The following is an 11,308-nucleotide window of genomic DNA, read 5'->3' as shown; positions in this document are numbered from 1 at the left end:
GGCAAGCTTGAAAAAGCAGAACAGTGGTTAAATCCCCATCTGGTTTTGCAGAAAGTTTGTGGAGGTTGGAAAAGGGCTTAGGAAAGGATAATTTACAACAGATACATAGCTTTCAGATCAGATTTAGCAACATGACCAGCCCTAGGGAAACAGGACAGGCCTTGCTACTGAAACCCTTGCAGATTTATTGCCATATCCATGCCCTTACAATTTGCATGAGATGCTGCCTCTTGCCATCAGCTGTTCAAGATGCTGATGCTCTGCCCTCAGCAGTAAACTGGCACCAGAGGGGAGAGCAGGATCCTATGATGTGCTATGGCTCATGTGGCAGATTAACCATTTCTATTTAGTAATCTGGGTTTTTTTTCATTCAGTTTTTCTTTTTTTCCTGGTACCTGATAGATGAGTTGGCTTTTGTAATCTTCTGAATCCTGTGATCACTCATTGTTTTACTGAACTGGTAACAACACAGGACTTGGGAATATGCAGGGGAAGAAAAGGGTACTTTAGTTAGTCTGCCATTTCCCTTTTAATCTGTCTGTTCATGCTCAGAAGTCTGACCACAGCAGAAAGAAGTGTGTGAGCCTTGGGGAGTGGGCTCAGCCAAATCTGCTTTGCTCATGGATGCTCAGAGGCAGTTGCTGTCACAGACAAGGCCTAATGCAAACCTAAATTTATGAAGTCAGATATTTTAGGTAAAAAGAACATGAGCTGTTCTTTCTTTCGCTTCATTCCCCATCTCTCTGCAAGCTGCTGTGCTCTCTCCTTTAAGAGAAGTGTCTGCAATGAGACATGACAGCGAGAGTATTGGAAAGGTGCTCAAGAATAGCCTTAAACAGCGTTTTTGCTTGCCTGAAGCATGCCTGTGATTGCCAAGTCACACTGACACATTAATCCCAGAGCCTTGTTACTGAGAGGGCAGCTGATAGCCTTGGCACAACAAGTTGTTTCTTCAGCAGCAAATTCAGTCCAGCTCACAAACAGACTTTGGCTCCGTCCTGGAGAAGCAATGTTGGGTTCCTCCCCTGTGGGCTGTTACCAGAAGTCTTGAAAGAGCACAAAACAAGGGAAATAATATCCTTCTCAAAATCAGCAATTTCACCCTTGAAGAAGAGAGAGCTCATTTTTAACAAAGCTAAATTAAATAAAGGTAAATTAAATTATAGTTCCTTTTGAAGAGTTTTGTGAAACTGTGGGACTGGGACTGAAGGCACCACCCTCTGCCAGGAGAAAGCTCCTACTGATGAAGCAGACCACTGGTGGGGCCAGAGCCCACAAAAACCCAGCTTTAGAGAGCGAGTGCCAGACACCTGGTCACTCTACTCTAAGTAGTCTGATGTCCACAATACACAAATGCCAGCATTAAGTGAAAGTTCTGTGCTTCAAGAATGCATTATTATATTTAGAAAGTAGAGGTAATTCGGTGGTGAATTGGAATTAGATAAAGAAAATATTTAACAATGGTTAAAAAATTTATAACGCAAGACTGAGTATGTTCCTGCAGAGGAAATACTTACAGGTTTTTTAAGAACAGATTTCTTTACTCTTTTTTTATATCTTAAAGTGTCAACACTCTTTTGGGCAAACACTCCATCAGACTGAAGTGAGCATTTATGTGGAGATAGGGGCAGATTCCTGCTTAGTGTGAACTTGCACCTTTAGGATGGAGGATGGCTCTGCTTGTTTGAATAGATGTCTTTTTGCTAATACTCTGAATTACAGCTCTTGGTGCTGACAATACCCATGACTCCAGCAAGCTCTCCACATGAACTCCATGCCAACCTATCAACAGCATTTCTTGCCTTGGACCAAGTCAAAGTTCTTCAACAAGTTTAGAGGACAACTGGCAAACACCTCATCCCCTATTGAAACAGAGGGAAAAACAGCAACAGATCAAGTGATTAGTGGACAAACACCCAACTATTTCAGAATAAATAGGAAAAACAGACTGGAAAAGTAGTCTATTTTTTGTTGTTGTCTTAGAAGTATTTACAAAATGTGATTTTGATGAAGTTAAAGGTGATGATTTATACAAACCCATGTTGAGACACCAATACAAACACGTACCTGCAGAAACTGCAAAGGTTAAACATTCTGGACAGGGATTTACTTTATTTATTCAGCCTCATCATTCCAAACTAAACATTCAAAAGTGGTCAACAGTTTTGCAAGAGAGTCTTTGTAAGGAAGGCACTGCCTGCAGATCAGTGCCAGGTCTGTACCCCCTGCAGCAGGCACATCCTCAGGGCAGCTGCACACTGGTGACACAGAGTCCTGGAAGGGAATGGAATGGTCAAACTCACCTCAGGCACAATTTCATCTTGAACCAGGGGAGTTATACTGGAATATAAATAGGCACAGTTAAGCCCAAACACAGAATTGGAACAGCTAATTTATGATACTATTAGTTCTCAACTGAATAGGATGCATGTAAAATGGTTTAAATGTACGCTGCATAAATACCCATGGGAAACAGACACAAAAGTGCTCGTGGTGTTTTTTTCTTTTTTCTTCACAGTATTTTCAGAACCACAGTGTTCCTGCAGCTGATTATGGTTTCTCCCACAGATTGGAGAGTTATAAGCCCATTTGAATCTATTTTCCTTGTCTTGACAAAAATCAGTTCACTAAAAAATAGAGGTTCCTTGAAAAATATGCATAATGTTTGGTGCAATAGTACTTCAAGGCAGAGGGGAAAACCTACAGGAATGCTATTTACCTGAAAACAAACACCTCCTCAATTAAAACTGAAAGTATTTGTGTTCCAAGTGTTTATAAGAAGTAACTTAATAATAAGGCAATTTAAGAATATACAGAGGGGATAACAGCTTCATGTGGTTTTGGTGCGCTCTATGCTTTATATAAACATTCACAAAACATACAAGTTTGATAAAGGGGAGAAATATTAGAAAATAAAGATTAAAATATGCCTTTTCATTGTGCAGATTCTATTCTATAATTCTATGTGCAAAGTTATGATTTTTATACATAAGGAAAGAATGATGAAGTTGTTAAGTTTGGGGAACATCTTTTGTAAACCACTGAGTATATAAATAGTTGTATTAAAGTCTTTGCCAATCAAGTTGTCAAACTGAAATTTCTACAGTCAAAACTTGAATTCTGTAATGACAGCATTTTTACAAGTTGGCAAGTATGGGATTCATCCAGAGCCCACTGAAATCAGTGATCATTTTTATGGGCTTGAATAAGTCCTTTAACAGGATATGCGCCATAATGCAAATGACACAGCATTCTCAACACCTATTTCTGCAAAATTCCTTGAAGCTTTATAATAAAAAAGGATTATTTTCATCTTAGAATTTTTCAGCATTAAAAATTCAGAATTAAAAATTCAAAGTCTCATTGAGGCTCAAAATGCATATTTTTCAATACAGTATTTTTCAAAGCTTTCTGTATTTAATTTACCCATATGAAAAAACCCAGCTAATGAGTAGAAGAGAGAACCAGAAGTCATGAAATCCAGGTTGGGTTCAAATCTGAACATGATCTTGTGCAAAATAGTTTATTCTTCAGTGATGGAAAGAGCTTCAAAGTGCCATAGGCATGCTCTCCTCCAGCACTTGAAATGCAAAGATTTTTCTACTAACTAAATCTGCAAAAAACAATTAAACTTCTTTTTTCAATTATCTGCAACCCAGTAGAGAGTTTTGCAGAAGAAATGGTCTATAAAGAATTCATAAATTTTCACTGGCTGCTAAAGCTCTTGCAAAATACCCACTAAGAAATTATATATACAAATCTCCCCATATGTTATAGAAGTGGTAATTTTAGGATGCCTAGAATCTTGCTTGTTCACAGAGAATTACTATCCAGTGTGGGATGTGTACTTGAATATTAAAAAGTAACAGTAAGAATTGGTGATAAGGCCTCTTTCTCTCATAGAAGACAAACTGGCATGTGGAAATAAATCCCACACCCGATGTGAAGGGCGGGTGAGTGTGGGATGCAGAGGTTTCCTGCCTGCTCCACTCAGTGGCTACTGAGCTCAAAGCCTGACCCAACACCAGAGCTCTCTAGAGAGAAGGCAGCTCCTCCAGAGAAAATAATCCTTCCAGTGCTTCAGGGCCCAGGCTTCTTCAGAGGTTTATGAAGACTTGAAGGCTCATTGGAGCCCAAAGATTGTAGTGCTGATATAAGGATAAAACATGTAATTTTCAGAGTTCAGTAATAAAAAAAGAAGTTAGTAATAAGCTATGTAATAACTGGACAATTTTCCAGGATGGCTTTCACAGTATTCTCTGTATTTTCAGCCAATAATGTATTTCTGGCTTGTTATTTTTGCACATTGCTCAGGAAAATTGCACACTGAGATATGAAGAAGAATGGTAATTTAGTTTTTAGACTTACCACACTTCCCAGAATACTTTCTTGTTCTCAGGCCCTTTTGTCCATGGTTCACACCTGCCTTGTGAGTAGGAGGGAGAGTTTCAGGCATGACTCCTGAGCACTATTAATATGTGGTTTAGCTAACAAATCATAATATTTACAGGAAACAAGGATTGCAATCAAATTACACAATCATAGAACGGCTTGGGTTGAAAAGAACCTTAAAAATCATCTAGTTCCAAACCCTTTGACACGGGCAGGGACACCTTCCACTAGACCAGGTTACTCATAGCCCCATTTAGACCAGTCCTGGACATCTCCAAGGATTGGGAGCCCACAACTACTCTGGGCATCCCATTCCAGTGTCTCACCACCTTCACAGTAAAGAATTTCTCCCCAATATCTAATCTAACCTGTTCTCCAGCTTAAGGCCATTTCTTCTTGTCGTATCACCTCATACCTTTGTCAAAGGTCCCTCTCCAGCTCACTTGTAGCCCCTCAGCACTGTACTGTACTGTAGGGTCTTCCTGGCACCTTCTCTTCTCCAGGCTGAACAGCCCCAACTCTCAGCTTGTCTTTATGAGAGAGGTGCTCCAAAACTGAGATTGACTTAGTGGCCCTTCTCTGGACTCAATCCAACAGGTCAATGTCCTTGTGTTGGGACCCTCACAGCTGGACAAAGTACTCCATGTGGAGTCCCAAGATAAATCAAAAGTGCAGTGGGGGCTATTTTATCTTCCTGAGGTGAGGAAGTAGAACGTCACGGTTTCCACTGAAGCAGAAATGAAGTTTTTATTCCACTTGGAGATGTTTAACAAGAGCAACCACAGAAGTTAAAAGCTCATGCAGCACTCATGACAGTGGGAGAATCCTTTTCTCTGTGAGTGACTCAGTATGCTCATCTGGAGGAAGAGAGGACCAGCCTCCCTCTGCCAGATTCAAACCACAGATTTAGGAACTCAAGGGTTATGGACAACAAAAATTCAAGTCCTGCCTTCAGAATGCAGATTCTCCCCCTCATTAGTAAATACTCTGACCACCTGAGTGTTGAATGGGACAGGCAGAAAAGCATGGCACCTTCCTCACTTTGTAAATCAAGTATTTCTCCCCACAAAGCTCATAATTTGAAATTAGCCATTAAATTTTATCAGCAACTGTGGATCAAATGAAAACCTCCAGTGGGGTCTGAATACCAAAGAGATAATTGTTATAGGTTTGAATAACTGCAAGTATGAAAAAGCCTGTAGCTGTATTTTATGGATGCTCTATTTATTAAATTTCTGATGTATATCATATAAATATATCTATAACATCTTACTGCAAAAATCAGACACCTTTGCTACAAAAGTAAGTCATTGGTGCAATAAGCACTTACACTACGGGCTAGATGCAATGCTGAAGGTTAGGAGCAGTTGCAAAGTAGAACATTGCCCTAGAATTACCTCGGTGTTTAATTTCCTTTGGCCATAGCCAGCCTGTGCTCTGCTTATGGGCAGTCTGGGAACCACACCAATAAATCCACTGAAACAAAATCCAAATCCAAAAAAACTGCCCTTACGTACATAAAAATGAACAAATATTTTCTCTTTATATGCAAGTTGCCAACATGTGGTTTGGTGTTTTCTGTGGTTCTGTCTTCACATTCTGCCTGTGCTAAAATGAGGGAGATGGGAAAGGCTGTTACCCAGTTTTACAAGTTATAATGGATATATATTGCCCAGCATGTTAAGATAATATGAGACTACTTTATTTAACTGCTTTGGACTGGTAATATTCAATAATTGTGATGAAGCTCTGATCTTAACAATAAATTTCTACAATCTTTTATATCACTGCTTTTAGGTTTGATAAACTATATGAAAAATTCATTGCTATTACAAATAAAAAGCTCTAAGATTGTGTTTGGTGCAGATGTTTTATCTTTTAATCTGCAATAACTGACACAAATGAAGCAATGACATCAATGTTGTACATTTCCAAAATTGTCTTGATTTAAAAAACTCAAGGAAAGTCACCAACCAGCTGGTTGACAACTTGGTAGTAGTACCTGATCCATCCAAAACACAAGCATTTCCTGCTGTTTTTCTCCTTGATTTGGAAAGAAACTGGGCTTCAAATTGAGTGAAGTAATCACAGAGACATCTAGATGCAACTAATTAGGGAAGAATGGTAATGGCAGAAATTTAGCACTTCAGGGTTTTGCATTTAGGGTATTTTACAGGACAGCTCTGTGGCCACATACTACAAAGCATGAGCAAGTGAAACCTAAAAGAGGCAGATAGATTGTGGGTTTTTTTTTTAATATTTTCTTCAAAATAAATTAATAGTATTTGACCTACTAATCTTATCAATTTCGTAACAAGCCTACATTTCAAATTTATTTGCTCATTTCCACATATCAATTTCTAGCAAAACCTGTTTGAAGAAGATTGGGAAATCATGAATGGAATACTGAGCCAAAATACCCAGTGAGCTTCAGCTGTGATCTAGCCTTCATTGACTGAGTGACACAAACAAGTGGCAATGACTTCAAAGTGAAAAATTGGGAAGCACTCAGAGCTGAAGGCAAGGGCTGCAGCTGGCTTGCTTCACTGCCAAACCTTGCTGCAGCCTCTCTGCTGGCTCAGCAAACAATGTCTCCCACCAGCATGGATCAGGCTGGCTTAAAAATGGGTCCCTCTAGACAGACTTGACTAGATTCTGTTGAACTCTTCAGCTTTCTACTTATTGTTGAAAAGGTTGGGATTTCATATGGTGCAAGACAAGCCTTGGCCTCTTTCTCACTCCTATGTGGGGCTCAATTGCTCAATTCTGACATTCAAAGCAGCAGAAACTCATGACTAATAGAAATTAGGCAAGCATGGGCTATGACAAGATCAGCAGGGAAAAAAGCAAACATCCCCAAGATAATTCAAATAACAAGCTAGTGGCAACAAAAAGGAAGAGCAGATTGAGTTGCAATGACTGATCTGAAGCTTGCAGTGATTTCCATCCCTCAGGTATTTTTGTCCCAAGACATCTTCAATATGTAGCATCTGTCTAGCTCCTCAAAAAAGAGAGAACAGCACAGCAATTCTCTCCATGTCCCCCTGCCATCACTTTGAACCCATTGTTTCTAATCTGCCTTTCTTTTTTTCTTGAGGCAGAGACACATTTACAAGTTGCACCCTAGAGACCAAAGTTATTATCCTTTTGCAGCAGCTATATCTATGTATTCTTCCTTAATATTAGAATCACTTTGATTTATGAAAATGTGTGCAAATAGAGGATTGACATCACATGTAGGTAGGATAAGGACAGACAAGCCAAATAACTCATGAGTGCAAATGACAACTCAGTTCTAAAATGCCTGTTAAATTCCCCTGTGTAAGTTACACTGTTTTGAGAAAATACAAAATAAAACATGATACCTAGTGAAGAAAAACCCCCAAACCTAGAAAAAATGGTCACAAATAACCTATGGAATGGTTTTCTAATCTAGGAAAATTCAAAGTGAAAGCTTCTATTTCTTTATCATTCTTCAATTACATATCTACTGTACTATGAATGACAGTAGATCTTGAACAGGGTGAAAGGCAGCAGAACTATACAAAGAATACAGATTGTTGCTATAAGTAATGACAGGAGAAATTAATCTAGGATTGGTTGCGCTGCATGAAAGTAGCAATTTCATCTTCCCAGTACACCTACAAGTATGAAAATGCTAACTGAATGTATGATTAAGCATAGCAGCTGTGCTTATGTCATATAGAATTAATAAGCCCTACTAATAAAGCCAGCAACAAATAAATTGAGAAGAAAGGGCAGAAGATAAACTTTGCACCATAGAATAGGAAAGTTACAAATGAAAACCACACACAACTACAGCTACCACATGGGGATGTAAGCAATGAGATAAAAAAATTCCAACACTATCACTTTCACATAAAAACTTACTCCTAACACATCTCCTGTTTTTGTTACATGCCTACAGCAGTTTACACAAAACCAACCAGGGAATGAGGAACAGAAGACACAGTTGTTGGTGTTATCTCAATACCTCTGATTATAGGATGGTGTTTAATGTTTAAAATCTGGTATAGGAAAATAAAACTAATTTCTAAATTTCTAAACTAATTTCATTGAGATTTCAGTTCTGTACCTGAGACTTCTTGGCCAACATTGTAGACTGTTGAAGAAACTGACTTCCCTTTTTGAAATGAAGAATTAATGGGTATTAAATTTGTCAGTGTAAGATATATATGAAAACATCCCCTGTAAGGCTGTGAAACCCATCGCCAGTAGAAATTGGGCTAGGAGATTATCAATAGGAAGAAAGCAAACATCCCCCTGGTATTTCAAACACAGCTTAGTTTTAATACCCCAGGAGATTTCAGCCCCTATCTGGCAACTAACAAAGCAATGTAAACAATTATTAACTTGGAATGCTTTTCATATATTTTCAGTAACTTCCAGTAGAACAAGCTACTGGAAATAGAGTTTTCACCTTCCAGAATGTGTCATTTGATGTAACAGCCTAATGCTTTTCAACTAATATGCAGAAATATGATATTGAATAGATTTTGGATCCTAAAGCAAAACCTCCCAAACCAAAATGCAACAAGCTTTTTTATGTGCAATGGTAACAAATGTCTGTTATTACTTTAAAACTTCCAGTTTGGATGGATACTGACTGCTTTCAGTGCTTGGGAAAGCTTTTCTTTCATGGTAAAAATTGCCCAAAAAGTTGGAATTTCAAAAGAAAAATGATGAAGAACACTTTATTGATATTAGTCCAATCAGACAATGCAATAAGCACTACACAGAGGTGCATGTAGGAAAATATTATAGTTTACTCAAATTTTAGCTTTATCTAACACAGTTATTGAATTAAAGGAAGTAATTTCAGTTCTTAAACTCCCTAAGATATTCTGCTCTAGAAAAAGAAAACTTCACCAGGTAAGGAAATAAAATTAGATTTCTCCAACTAAAAAGCAATTCCATAATTCCATCAAAATGTTAAGGAAACAAATTTCTTCTATTCTGCTAGTGTGCTCACCCCTATTTTACTTATCTGGTATGGTTAAATATATTTTCTATTAACAAATATTAAAGACTTATTATCCATTTAATATCTCAAAACATGTTTTGTCTGGGTGTTCAAGTATCTGAGCAAGATACTTCTCCACCTTGGAATCCAGAAAGATTTGGGAAAAGATTCCTCTTTAAAGTAGATGAGCAAGATGACAAAATTAAGCACTTTCTTTGCTAGTGTGGCACATTACCACTAATCAAGGCCAACTATTAAAAGCCACAAGCAGGACATTTGCTGCCACCACACTCTTTGGAAACCAGGAATGTGAGGTTACATAAATTCACCATAAGAAAACCAAAACCAAGACCCACATGTTTGAGTTTAAACCCTATGGCTTTCAAAAATGACTGTGCTTTGATTACTTTATATCCAGCTGGATTGGGTTTTCCAGAGGACAAAACAGAGTTCTTGAGTTCCACAGTATTGCTACTGACACAAAACAAATAGCAAAAGAAATTAATCTGCTAGAGCAGAGATTGAATGTACACTGAGTAAAGTCACCCATTGATAAGATGTTTGAATTACATAACGTAGCTACAAATAGTTCTGTTCTGGTAATGCCAGTGGGGGCTGGATTGTTATTAACCATGGAATTGCAGCAGCCAGAGAGCCTGGTGTGAAGATAACTAATGACTCTGAGAACAGATTCATCTCTCCTGGCTAATAAGAAATCACGTTAAAGTAGCAAACAAACAGGAAGCCCTTAAATTAAACCTGAACATCATATATCTACAGAATTTAGGACGCCTCTCATGGGAAGAAAATACTGCATCAAAAAGTAAAAGTCTCACCCACTACAAGTACCAAATCATTAAATTGATGCCAAAAAGAAATATGGTAAATGAAGCCTTTCTGTAGTAGACACAAGAAGACACAAGACATTCATTGATATATCCTTTGATAATGCATACATTCATTACTTGACTCTAGTGCTACAAAAGAGTCCAGAACTGAACTTAGTTTGCCTAACTTATGTGAACTTCTCCCACCCTTCCAGTGTCTAATGAGCAACTGCTTCACCAGATCATCTGAAAAAAATCTTTCAGTCTTCCTTGACCTATTGTGTTTTACATAAAACCATTGGGGTTCAAAGAATTCAGTAAGAATTTAATTAACAATTTGAAAGGTGCAGAGCACTGGGACCATTTTTGCTCGTTAATTTAACAACAAAACCTACTTCACTATTAATTAGAACATTTCTAATACAAGTGAAACAGCTGCGGCAGTCCAAGCCATCTCATTATTATTTTCTTATACACATGAATATTTAAAAGTGCAAGGAACTTCAATAACAAAAACACCAGTACAGACCCTGAAAAAAAATAATAGAAATAGTCTGAAAAATTACTTGATCCAAACAAATTTATTGGAAAAAAAGTAGGGGCTCTAGAAGAAGAAACACATCATTGTCTGACAGTCAGGACATGAAACCAGGGGCTTTGAGGGACCTTTCATATATTTTCATTTTTTCAGGAAGGAGTTCTGAAAGAATATGAAATACCACAGCTATGAAGATTAACAATGGGTATAGGATTTGCTTCTGGAGCAAGTCAACCAGTACCAACACCAACTACTACTACAGAGAAGGAATCTCACTACTTTTGGCCAAAAAAGCAAAAGGAAATACTGTATTTCAATTTTAACCTCCAGTGCCAGCCATCTGATCCCTATCTGAAACAGCAAAAGGCAAGGCAGGCTTTCTAATCTCTTTACAAAAATCAGTCTTGAGGCTATTGACTGGTCAGAGATCAGGTATAACAAATATCCTCTCTGAGGTTTTGCCATAATCTTTCATTGGTCCCAAAAGCACATTAGGAACTTTTAATAAAAAGAGAGTCATTTTCAAAATGCAGCACTACATCCAAGAAGCTGCTTCTCCTTTCTCCA

The sequence above is a fragment of the Pseudopodoces humilis genome, chromosome 9 (assembly GCF_049639895.1).
Source record: "Pseudopodoces humilis isolate 2021_Gansu_Grassland_sample_001 chromosome 9, ASM4963989v1, whole genome shotgun sequence".
Lineage (NCBI taxonomy): Eukaryota > Metazoa > Chordata > Aves > Passeriformes > Paridae > Pseudopodoces > Pseudopodoces humilis.
Note: the sequence above shows the minus strand (reverse complement) of the source record.